Source organism: Delphinapterus leucas, chromosome X (genome assembly GCF_059928025.1).
Source record: "Delphinapterus leucas isolate spDelLeu-1000000601 "Yukka" chromosome X, BTC_Dleu_Yukka2, whole genome shotgun sequence".
In the NCBI taxonomy this organism is placed as follows: Eukaryota; Metazoa; Chordata; class Mammalia; order Artiodactyla; family Monodontidae; genus Delphinapterus; species Delphinapterus leucas.
This window is the reverse complement of record NC_143150.1, coordinates 4,375,339-4,387,693: the sequence shown is the minus strand read 5'-3', so window position 1 is coordinate 4,387,693 and position 12,355 is coordinate 4,375,339. Positions and strand designations below refer to the sequence as shown.

Here is a 12,355-nt window from a genome sequence, read left to right as displayed (position 1 = left end):
CCTTGTCTCAGTTGTGTCCTAGGGCTGAGGAAAATGACATGCATTCAGAGAACAGAAAAAGAGTGGTGTCCTTCAGAGGCTGGCATGGGGGTGGCAATGGTGATAAGCAAGGGGCATCCATGGGAAGGAAAATGATCAGGGTGAGTGTCTGGGGCCTATGTTGCCCTCTCTTACCCCTAGAAGTCTTCTAGTGATGACCAGGAGTTTGGGGGGTTTCTTTTTTAAGGAAGATGGCACTTTCTCAAAGATATCTCCACAGTAACACCCATTCCTCCTCCATCTCATCTTTCCAGACTAGCGAGTAAGCCACTTCCATCCCAGTGCTGGCATCCCAGTACAGAGAGGCAGGGCTGGCAGGGAGCCCCTTACCATCTTGTGCCAGGATAGACAATGGGGATTCCATTTGCCTATGGAAGGGCAGGAGTGCCAGCACAACCTCCTGGTTGCTGGGGGTGGGGTGGGTGTCATCCTTTTTCTCCTCACACCTTCCTGCCTCAGGGCCTTTGTACCTACTTATCCTTCTGAGTGAAACGTCCTTCCCCTCCTCTCTTCATGTCTAGCTTCTCATCCTTAGAGGCATAGCCTGTTAGTATCCTCTCTCCCTAGATTACCCTTTCCTTCCATCCTCTGTCATGGCACCCCATTCATTTCCTTCATGACAATTGTCATGGGTTTTGAATAACTATTTCCTTGTTAATTTTTGGTTTCCCCTCTAGACTATAAGCTCCATAAGGGTGGAAGCTCTACCTGTTTCGTCCATCATTGTGTCCCACAGCCTAGCACAGTGCTTGTCATGTAGCAGGTCCTCAGCACCTGTTTGCTGAATGAACGAAAGAATGGTTAAACAGATGAATGAGTGTATGCACTTGAACTCAGTTTCTGAGGATTTGCTGGCCCTGGACAACAACGTGGGAAAGTGAGGGACACCCTGGAAAACCGAAATTGAATTCAAGTTCAAAATGGCCACTCCTAGCAGGTCAGACACAGAAAACTGAGAATCATCTAGGTGTCAGAGTGGAACTCGGTACATATACAGAAGCATCACACTGGAATTTATCAAAGGACAGTGTCTGTCTGAGAAGTGCAGCCGGCCCTTTGGAGTACTGATTGATTTTATCAGTAATACCCATTCCCCCTTGCGGGCAAGTTCTGTGGCCCTGAAGCTGGTGCCAACATAGGGGTGAGATGTGTGAGGTTGACCAGAGATGGCGCTATATAGATGGAAGGGTACCTGTCGGTACCCTTGTATGTGATAGCTCAGTGGAGAGACACAGTGCTGAGAATCAGTCTCAGCTGGATAGAAGTGCGGTCTGTGTGACTCCATATGGTGTGCGCTCGTGCATGCTCACATCCTCACACACAGAGATGAGGTTGTTTTCAGGTGGCTCTGTGGCAGATAGCCATCCTTCCTGCATGTAGAAAATATTCAGAGACAGCTTTCCGCTTCCGCAAGTTCCTCTTGATGTCTCATCCCTGCCCTATTCAGAAGGTTCTGGAAAGAACATGGGGACATGGGTTCGAGCCCTGGTCCGGGAAGATCCCACATGCCGCGGAGCAACTAAACCCGTGCACCACAACTACTGAGCCTGCGCTCTAGAGCCCACGAGCCACAGCTACCGAGCCCACATGCTACAACTACTGAAGCCCACGTGCCTAGAGCCCGTGCTCCGCAACAAGAGTAGCCACAGCAATGAGAAGCCCACACACCCCAGCAAAGAGTAGCCCCCGCTCGCCGCAACTAGAGAAAGCCTGCGCACAGGAACGAAGACCCAACGCAGCCAAAAATTAATTAATTAATTAATTTAAAAAATTAAATACGTTTTTAATAAATTTAAAAATATTTTAAAATATTTAAAAAAAGAGAAAATATTCAGAGGCACTCAGTGCGGGGATTATTAGCCCCATTTTACAGAATAGGAGACTGCGGCTCACAGATGTTAAGCTTGTCTAGGTCCTCCCGTGAGTGTGTAGACAGCAGGCAGGCTGATCTCTGCCACTCTCCTGCCCGGTGCTGGACTGAGTCAGTGATGGGTGGAGATTGAAGCTCAGAACTTGTGCCTGATTGGCACTAGTGTTAGCGATGCAGATATAAATGTGCTTTGTGATCCACCATGCAAGGGTCTGAATCTCTGGCTGTGGTGAGTGAGGGTATTTACATTGAAAAATGTCACCAGATAATTTGGAGACCCTCCTCCTCGCGAGGGGGCTTCTCCCAACCCCCTCACCCTTTGAGAACTACCTCATTGGAAGGTACCTGGGCAACAAGTTCTTAAGGAACTTACTTTCATTTAATGAGTTCGTTATAAAGGCCGCGGAACACGTTCCCAACTAGAGGTCAGTTACTCCCACATTCCTCAGACTCACAAGATCTCTGACAATTAACAAGCCTCAAGGTGCCTGTGAGGCTTGCAAGAGGCTTGTACTAGCCAGAACATACCATCCTGTCTCCCAGGCTACTGCAGAGATTTTACTGAAAATATATTCAGTGGGTTTCCCAAACGTTTCTCACATGGGGACAACTCAGATAGGAAGGACACTACGCTTGATTTCTACCCATCACACAAAGGCCTTGTGTGCCTTGAAAAATGTTCAAGGCAAAGATTTCTGTTGACTGTAAAACCTGTTTAGAGAGTGCCTTTTCCATATATGTGTGGGCCCCCGCCTCCACCCACATTCCCCAAGTGCTCACACTTGTGAAAAAATGAAAAAAATGTTTTTTCTGTGGGGCTGTAAAAGAAATTAAGCGAAAAAACCTTCTAGCCTTAAACTACTCAAACGTCTAAGATGGAAAACTCATAAGTCAAATGCCTGGAGACACTTCAGGGAAAAAAAAAACCCTAAGGTCACACTCAGCTTAGCTGGCACTTCCTTCAGGAAGTCTTTCAGGGCCCCTACCCCTGTTTGCCCTCATTCCCCTATAGGTTAATTAATCATTCATCCATCCTTTCATTCAGTAAGTATTTACTGAGAACTCTATATGCCAGGTACGGATCAAGGTGCTGGGTAAACAGACAAGAGAGACAAAAACAGACAAAGTTCCCTGACTTCCTGGAGCTGATGTTCTAGCTGGGAGATGCTGACAATATACAAGGTGAGGAATTGTATTTCATAGTGCATTTGAAGGTGGTAAGTGCTATGGATAAAAATCAAGCATGGGAAAGGCCAGCAGGTGCCAAGTGGTAGAGGTGATGCTGTAATTTTGGACGTAAAGGAGGAGAGGCAGGGTGCCACGTGGATGAGAGAAGTGCATCCCAGGCACGGGGCAACAGCATGTGCAAAGGCCCTGAGGAGAGGCATGCTCGGTGTGTATGAGGAACACAAGGAGGCCTGTGGGCCTGGAGTGGAGTGAGTGAGGTGGAGCTACAGGGAATGAGATCCCAGAGGGGTTCCCCCCATTGCACCATGGGGATGCTCCTCTTGCAGTGCAACCGTAAGGGTCGTTATTGTCACTCTTGTTAGTTGGGTTCCCTGGGACACAGGCTTTGGGGTGGAGCCTAGTGTGCCCTCAGGATCGATATTTGGGCAAGGGAAGAGCAGGAAGCAGCCCTGGGAAGAGAGAACAAGGACACTCAGCCAACCTGATGGGGAACTTTGGAGCTGGGATGACCCTTTAGCATCATCCTGCATTGTGGAGAGGGGGCTGGGCCATTGTTCCCCTCCCCCGTACATCCACCAGTCACTGGATGGGGATGCTCTTCAGAGGGGATGTGACCTGGGGCCAGGCTGCTCTCATCAGGTGTGGGCCATTCCCGCAGAAGCTGACACTCAGGGAAGCTGACACTCAGGGAAACTCACACTCGAGAATCCACATGCCCGGCGGCTGGGGAAATAAGTGCTTTAGCCCTGAAGGGAGATTTGGGGGATGCACCACAGCATCCACTGCATTGTCTAGCACCGAGGACTCACAGTTAAGCCAGGCTGTCTGCTAAGCACTTTGTAATGGTTTCATTTAGTCGTCACACAAAACCTGTGAGTTAAGTATTACAATTAACTTCACTTTATAGAAGAGACCCAGAGATTGAGTAGCCTGTCCAAGGTCCACGTTACTAGGCGGCTAAATGGGTGTTCCAGTGCAGATGTATCTGACTCTGAAGGCTGAGCTCCTAAGCACTGGATTCACCTCCCTTGTTCCGAATGCCTTGCCTCTGTTGATACAGCCCAAGGGCAAGGCCACCACTTCACTACGCTGACTCATATCGGACAGTTGAGTACTTCTGTCTTCCTGGCCCACCTCTCTGTCCTGCCCTGATGCTGCGGAATTTACGGGCCCTGATACAGGGTCCTTAATCCTTCCTGCCCAGATGCTCTCCTAAGAGGCAGCCTCTGCTCCAGCATACAGGGGTCCCTTGGAAATTTCCCCAGCCATAGACCTCTGATGAGAGGGTTTATGACACTGAGGATACCAGGGTTGAACAGATCCTTAGAGACCTTAGCCAACTGTCTTCATAGGGGGCAATGTTGAGGTCTGGAAGCTGCCTGAGGCTGACAGCCAGGAGTTGCAGGATGGAATCAGACTGAGTTGTATCCCTCAAACATCATACATTGAAGTCTTAACACCTAGTACCTCAAAATGTGACTGTATTTGGAGATAAGGTCTTGAAAGAAGCAATTAAGGTAAAATGAGGCTGTTAGAGTGGGCTTTCATCAAATCTGACTGGTGTCCTTTTAAGAAGAGGAGATTAGGGCTTCCCTGGTGGTGCAGCGGTTAAGAATCCACCTCTGGGTTTCCCTGGTGGCGCAGTGGTTGAGAGTCCGCCTGCCGATGCAGGGGACGCGGGTTCGTGCCCCGGTCCGGGAGGATCCCACATGCCGCGCAGCGGCTGGGCCCGTGAGCCACGACCGCTGAGCCTGTGCGTCCGGGGCCTGTGCTCCGCAACGGGAGAGGCCACAGCAGTGAGAGGCCCAAGTACCACAAAAAAAAAAAAAAAAAAAGAAGAGGAGATTAGGACATAGATGTGTACAAAGGGAAGACCATGTGACCTTGGTGTTGAACCTAGGTCTAGCCCAACAGACCTAGACACCAGGCCTGTGCTCCTCCCTCAGCCCCAATCACTGTGGCTTGGCCTCACTCCGTGGAACTTAGCTTGGTGTAGGGCCAAGGGCACTAGTCTTGGAGTCAGAAAATCTGAGGACGTTCTCTTCATCTGTCTATCTGTGTGAACTTGAATCAGTCACTTAACCTCCTTGAGCTTCTATGTCCCCATCTGCGAATTGGAAGGAATGAAGGAACACTTCCTTCCTAAGGGCCCATTTGACGTGCCGGCAGTTTCAAGGGCCTGGCGGGAATGTTGGAGGACCCAAGGACAGACAGCTTTTTGTCATCATAATCCCTAACACTTGACCAGAGCATTATGTTACATGAAAAGAGCCTGGCCTGTAATGGATGGTACCACATGCCTAATCCACTTCCAGGGAAAAGAGAAAAGCACACACGAGTGGTCCATCAGGGCCTGGATTACTGCCCTGGGCAACTGGCAGCTGTTCGAAGGCCACATCCTGTAGGTGGGAGGGTGGAGAAGGAGGGGGAGAGGTGAGCAAGCTCTCTCCACCTCTGTGCCTCAGAAGGGGACGGGCGCAGCTATGTAGTACCGACCCTGGGGCTCCATAGGCGTGGGGATCATTAACCCCTCGGCACAACATGGAATGAGCAGGTATGCCATATAATAATCATGATACTAATAATAACATTAGCAGTTATAACGGGGGAGGTAATCCATCACTCAAACCCATGATTTCTTTCCTTTAAATTTGCGGAACCAAAATATTTCTCTTGTCAGTTCACCCTGAAGTTGGAAGTTCATAGTGGGAGTGAGGAGAGACAGTAACTCACTCTACCTAAATCCTCAAGTGATCGGTGGTTCATCCCTCTGTGGGAGACAGCTATACAGCGATGGGAGCCTGCTGGTCAGGGGATTTCTGTCTCACTATCAGGGCGCTTGGAAAATCAAGTTAGTCAGTACAGATTTCTCAGGAACCAAGGGGGGTTGGTTGATCTTGAAGTAACTTTTATACAGGATTTTTTTTTACATCCTTATTGGAGTATAATTGCTTTACAATGGTGTGTTAGTTTCTGCTTTATAACAAAGTGAATCAGTTATACATATACATATATCCCCATATCTCCTCCCTCTTGTGTCTCCCTCCCTCCCACCCTCCCTATCCCACCCTTCTAGGTGGTCACAAAGCACTGAGCTGATCTCCCTGTGCTATGTGGCTGCTTCCCACTAGCTATCTACCTTATGTTTGGTAGTGTATATACGTCCATGCCTCTCTCTCACTTTTTCACAGCTTCCCCTTCCCCCTCCCCATATCCTCAAGTCCATTCTCTAGTAGGTCTGTGTCTTTATTCCTGTCTTACCCCTAGGTTCTTCATGACTTTTGTTTTTCTTAGATTCCATATATATGTGTTAGCATACGGTATTTGTATAGAGGATTTTTTTGTTTTGGCTGCGCCACGCGGTATACGGGATCTTAGTTCCAGGACCAGGGATGGAACCCGTGCCCCCTGCATTGGGAGTGTGCAGTCTTGACCACTGGACCGCCAGGGAAGTCCCAAAGATTTTTTTTTTAATTTTGTGGGGTTTTAAAAAATTTATTTATATTTTTGGTCACACCGTGTGGCATGCAGGATCTTAGTTCCTTGACCAGGGACTGAACCCGTGCATTGGCAGTGTGGAGTCTTGACCAATGGACCACCAGGGAAGTCCCTCGGAGGCAAATCTTGATAAATTGTTCCAGTTCCATAGCAGAGTTCTGAAACTTTACCTTGCTAGGAGTCAGAACCCTGGGTCCTCTTCCTCACAGCTACAGCAGAATTTGCATTAACACAGTTTTACTAACCGTAGTGAATACATGCTTGTTTGTTGGGCCAACAGCACCTCCTCTTCAATCTACCACCTGTTAGATGTACAGCCTTGGGCAAGTTACTTAACCTCTCTGTGCTTCAGTTTCTCCATCTTTAAAGTGAGGCTAGTAACAGTACCTCCCTCATAGCGTTTCCATGAGAAATAATACATTATTCAAATAATACAACACACTCACTTAATATATTAAGTGCTTGCAAGAGTGCTTGAAGAATACTAAGCATTCAATAGGCATTACTACTATTATGAGTATCACGATTGTTATATAGTATCCCCATCTATTCTACTTGGTTCAGAGTGATGAATGGTCCCCAAGCCCTTCAGCCTTAGGAGTGATACTGCATGACTCAGTCCTGGTCAGTAAGAGTACTCTGTCTCAGGCAAAGGTGAAGACAAAGTAAAAGAGAGCTGGGATCGCAATCTTGTTCTCAGAGAAGGTTGAATCAAGAAACAACGGAAGGGATATTATCCACAATGATCTAATAGTCCAGAAAAACTGTGAACCAAATAATAGAGTATCAAAGTTCATGCAGAGGGCTTCCCTGGTGGTGCAGTGGTTAAGAATCCACTTAACACCAATGCAGGGGACACGCATTCGATCCCTGGTTCGGGAAGATCTCACATGCCACGAAGCCACTAAGCCCATGTGCCACAACTACTGAGGCTGTGCTCTAGAGCCCGCGAACCATAACTACTGAGCCCACACGCCACAACTACTGAAGCCTACACACCTAGAGCCCGTGCTCCACAACAAGAGAAGCCACTGCAATGAGACGCCTGCACACCACAACGAAGAGTAGCCCCCGCTCGCTGTATCTAGAGAAAGCCTGCGCGCAGCAACGAAGACCCAATGCAGCCAAAATAAATTAAATTAATAAATAAATAAATTTATTTTTAAAAAGTTCATGCAGAAAAAAGTACAGAAAGTGCAAGGAGAAATAGAAACACATTTGTAGTAAGGAAATCTATCTCTCTCAGCACATAGGAGAGCAAGTGGACAAAAGATAAGCAAATATATAGAAGACCTAAAGAATATGGCAAAGTCTATCTATATGTATCATCTTTTATTAGGTTATGCTGTGGTATAACAGCGACTTCCAAGGTTCAGAGGTTTGCAACAGCAAATGTTTATTTCGTGATCACATCACATGTTGGTTGGTGTCGCCTTTGGCTCTCATCCGTCGGTTTTCTTTATTCTGAGATCCAAACTGAAAGAAGAGCCCCTCTCCAGGATATATCAGCATTGTGGCAGAGGGAAAAGAGCAATGGCGTAGCCAGTGTTGGCTCAAAGCTTCTGCTCCTTGTGGCTCCGATCACTTCTATTCATATTCTCCTGGCCAAAGTAAGTCACGTGGCCAAGCCTGATGTCATTGAGATGAGGAGTTATACTCCATCCACAGGATGGCACTGCAAATCATGTGGCAGCGGGCAGGGATTGTGTAGTCTTTTTACATGGGTGGCAGCAAATGGTTGGGAACAATAATACAATCACAGTATCTTATTGATATATATCATGTTCTGTACTATGTAATGCAGCTTGTAAGTACCACTGCACATTCACAAAAATTGAACATATGTTGGCCCACAAATAAAAAGTCAATATATTCTAAAATGTAGAAATAAAATTTTGCCTTCAGAGACAGCAGACTCGGTTGTTTCAATTCAATTCTCCAGCTGAGAACAACTAGAAAAGCTAGAAAAGTATTAAGGTAATCAGAGAGCTAAAGGCAGGGAGAATTTACAGGGCCAGGATCTGAAAAAGAAGGGAAGCGCAGAGAACTGAGCCTGGCATTTGGCTACGATTTTTCCCTGGAGGGGAAAGTGCCAATTCTGAAAGCCATAGCTGAGAGGGTGAGAAGTTGTGCAGACTCAGGACCCACTAAAGAGGAGCCTTGGTGACACCTTCTCAACCCCCAGGTTTTGAGTTGGGATCCTGAAGGGCTACATCCTAAGAGTAAGGGCTAACCAAAACTAGATGAATCCTAAAAAGGACAGAATTTCAGTTTAAAATCATCTCAGTCCCGAACTGGATTAAGCTAATCTGCTCCTAGCCTAGTTGTCTGCCAGAAACAAAACTATAGTGGAATACGTCATTAACCAGAGTTTCACAATATCATGCTATCTTAAATTTTCTTAATAAACAATATTTTTCACTTCGTAAAAAATAACTAGTGATAAAAGAAGACAAGATATGATCCAAATACTTAAAGGAAAAAATGAAGAATTGAAACAGATCCTTTAGTCCTAGTTAGCTGAGTTCTTTTTTTAAATCATGAATGGATATTGGATTTCGTCAAATGCTTTTTCTACATTAATTTTTTTTTTTTGCAGTATGCGGGCCTCTCACCGTTGTGGCCTCTCCCATTGCGGAGCACAGGCTCCGGACGCGCAGGCCCGGCGGCCATGGCTCACGGGACCAGCTGCTCCGCGGCATGCGGGATCCTCCCGGACCGGGGCACGAACCCATGTACCCTGCATTGGCAGGCGGACTCTCAACCACTGCGCCACCAGGGAAGCCCTCTACATTAATTTATATGATTGTATGATTTCTGTTCTTTAGCTTGTTAATATGGTGGATTACACTAGTTGAATTGAATGTTGAATGAGGCTTGCATAGCTGGAATAAATCCTGCTTGGTTATGGTGTATAATTTTTTCATACATTGTTGGATTTGATTTGCTAATATTCTGTTGAGGATTTTTGCATTAATGTTCATGAGAGATATTGATCTGTAATTTTCCTTTCTTGTAACGCCTTTGTCTGGTTTTGGTATTGGTGTAATGCTGGCCTCATAGAATGAGTTAGGCAGTGTTTGCTCTGCTTCCAGTTTCTGGAAGGGATTGTAGAGTATTGGCATAGTTTCTTCCTTAAATGTTTGGTACAATTCACCAGTTATACCATCTGGGCTTCATGTCTTCTGTTTTGGAAGATTTACAACATTGATTCAATTTTAAAATAGATATAGACCTCTTCATATTATCTATTTCTCCTTGTGTAAGTTTGGTAGTTTGTATCTTTTAAGGAATTGATCCATTTCATCTAAGTTATCAAATTTGTGAGCATAACACTGTTCATAGTATTCCTTTATTATCCTGTAGTCCATGGGATCAGTAGTGATGGCTCTTCTTTCATTTCTGATATTAGTAATTTTTTTCTTCTCTTTTTTTTTCTTGGTTTGACTGGATAGAGTTTTATCACTTTGACTGATCTTTCAAAGAATCAGCTTTTGATTTCATTGATTTTCTATACTGTTTTTACTGTTTTCAGTTTCATTGATTTCTGGTCCAATTTTTATTATTTCTTTTATTCTATTTCCTTTAGGCTTAAATTGCTCTTCTTTTTGTAGTTTCCTAAAGTGGAAGATTAGATTATTGATATTAGCTCTTTCTTCTTTTTTAATATGTGCATTTCATGCTATAAATTTCCCTCTAAGCATTGCTTTTGCTGCATCTCACAGATTTTGATAAGTTGTATCATTTAGTTAGCAATATTTTTAGATTTATTTGAGCCTTCTTCTTTGACCCATGTGTTGTTTATAAGTAGGTTGTTTAATTAATTTGACAATTTTCTAGCTATCTTTCTGTTTTGATTTCTAAGTTAATTCCATTGTGATATATGAATATGTTTTATATGATTTCTACTCTTTTAAAATTGTAAGGTGTATTTTATGACCCACAATGTGGTCTATATTGGTGAATGTTCCATGTGAGCTTGTGTATTCTGTGGTTGTTGAATGGATTATTTTATTATATTTTCATGCTGTATTAGATTTAAGTTTAAAAAACCTTTTCAAATTATGTTACCTGCTATAGATCATTTTACCTACTCCTCTGTCTGGCAGCCAGTCTCTGGTCTCTTCAGCAATAGTGAGGTAGACACCTTTTCCTCAGGGAAGAGAAATCCATGGTTTGTTGCCTTTGCCAGTAATGAAAATGTTGGAGATCTAGGTGGCAAAGCTGTTGCCTTTGGCATCTTTCATATGAACCATATCAAAACAGCCAGGATGTCTCTCCGTTGGTGATCATACCTACTCTTTTCAGGTTAGCACCTCTGGTCACCACCATACACAGTATCCAAATCAATTTGAGTGGTGTCATTCACCTTGCTGAGGGGATTAGGGTAGCAGATAATTTGAGGATCACTGGTCACTGGAGAAGTGATTCCTTTTGTGCCCACAAAGATCTTTCTCCCTTTGCACAATTTGTATGTGGCCTCTTTGGGCATAATATGATGAACAGCAAAGCAACACTTGGTGTCATAGATTGGTCTCGTCAATGCTGATGACATCCATAAAACCAGCAGGGTAGGTTATATCAGTTCAGACCTTACCATCAGCCTTAATGAGCTGCTTCATGCAGATCTTCTTTACTTCCTACTGGAGCATACTTAAGTCTGTTACTTAGGAAAACGATGAAGGGGGAACATTCTCTCAGGTTGTGGGGATTGGTAGATGGACAAGGAGCCATGTATTAATTGCATAATTTAAAACTCCTTTGTTTTTAAGACAAAATGTTCAGCTTGATAGTTTAAGGCTCATAGAAGGGTCAGATGCTTCTTGGAACTATGAGCCATGGCTGCGCTAGGTACTGAAAGAGCTGCGTGGAGTATTCTATAAATATCAATTACATTAAGTCGATTGATAGCGCTGTTCAGGTCATCTACATCCCTACTGACTTTCTGCCTGTGTGATATATCAATTACTGACAGAGGGTTGTTGATGTCTCCAACTATAATTGTGGATTTCTGTATTTGTTTTTTTCAGTTCTAGCAATTTTGGCCTTGTGAAATAAAAGTGTCCCTATCTGCAGATGGCATGATTGTCTATGCAGAAATCCCAGGGAATCTATGTCAAAAACTCTTAGAACTAATGAGTTCAGCAATGTTGCAGGATACGAGATCAACATACAAAAATCAATTGTATTTCTGTATACTAGCAATGAACATGTCGAAACTGATAATAAAAATTATAATACCATTTAAAGTTGGACAAAATATACTTAGGTACCCTCAAGGAGCTTGCAGTGTAGCTATGTACTGATCTGTGCTGTGGCCCAACACAAAAAGATGAGCCCGGCCCATCAGATCCTCTAAGGAACTTGTGGCTTGGAACTTCTAAAGGATGAGGTAGTGAGCAGTGGGAGCAGAAGCTGGAAGGCCATGAGGTCAACAGAAGTCAGAGGAGCCATAAGAAGAGACGTACCTCTGCCAAGTTCTTGGGAGGCTGAAGTTATCAGGGAGAATGAACCACAGTAGTGTAGAAGCCATGAATAGAGAAGTAAATGTAGAGGGTGAGGAAATCAGTTTGTGACAGTAGCTATGGGCAATCAATGCAGAGTAGCTGGGCCGTGTTAGTGGTCTGAGTGAAGATCCACAGAATTCTGGGTTCCCATGTATGTGCGTTGCAGTTGTCAGGACAATTTAGGTGACAAGTGATGGAAACCCACCTCAAACTAGCTTGAGCCAAAAAGGCATTTATTGGTTCACTAGACTGG

At 44.8% G+C, this 12,355-nt stretch overlaps 1 pseudogene; it reads right to left on the bottom strand.

Moving 5' to 3' along the window:
- Positions 1 to 10,681: 10,681 nt before the first annotated feature.
- Positions 10,682 to 11,329, bottom strand: LOC111167848 (small ribosomal subunit protein eS4, X isoform-like; annotated as a pseudogene).
- Positions 11,330 to 12,355: the final 1,026 nt, after the last annotated feature.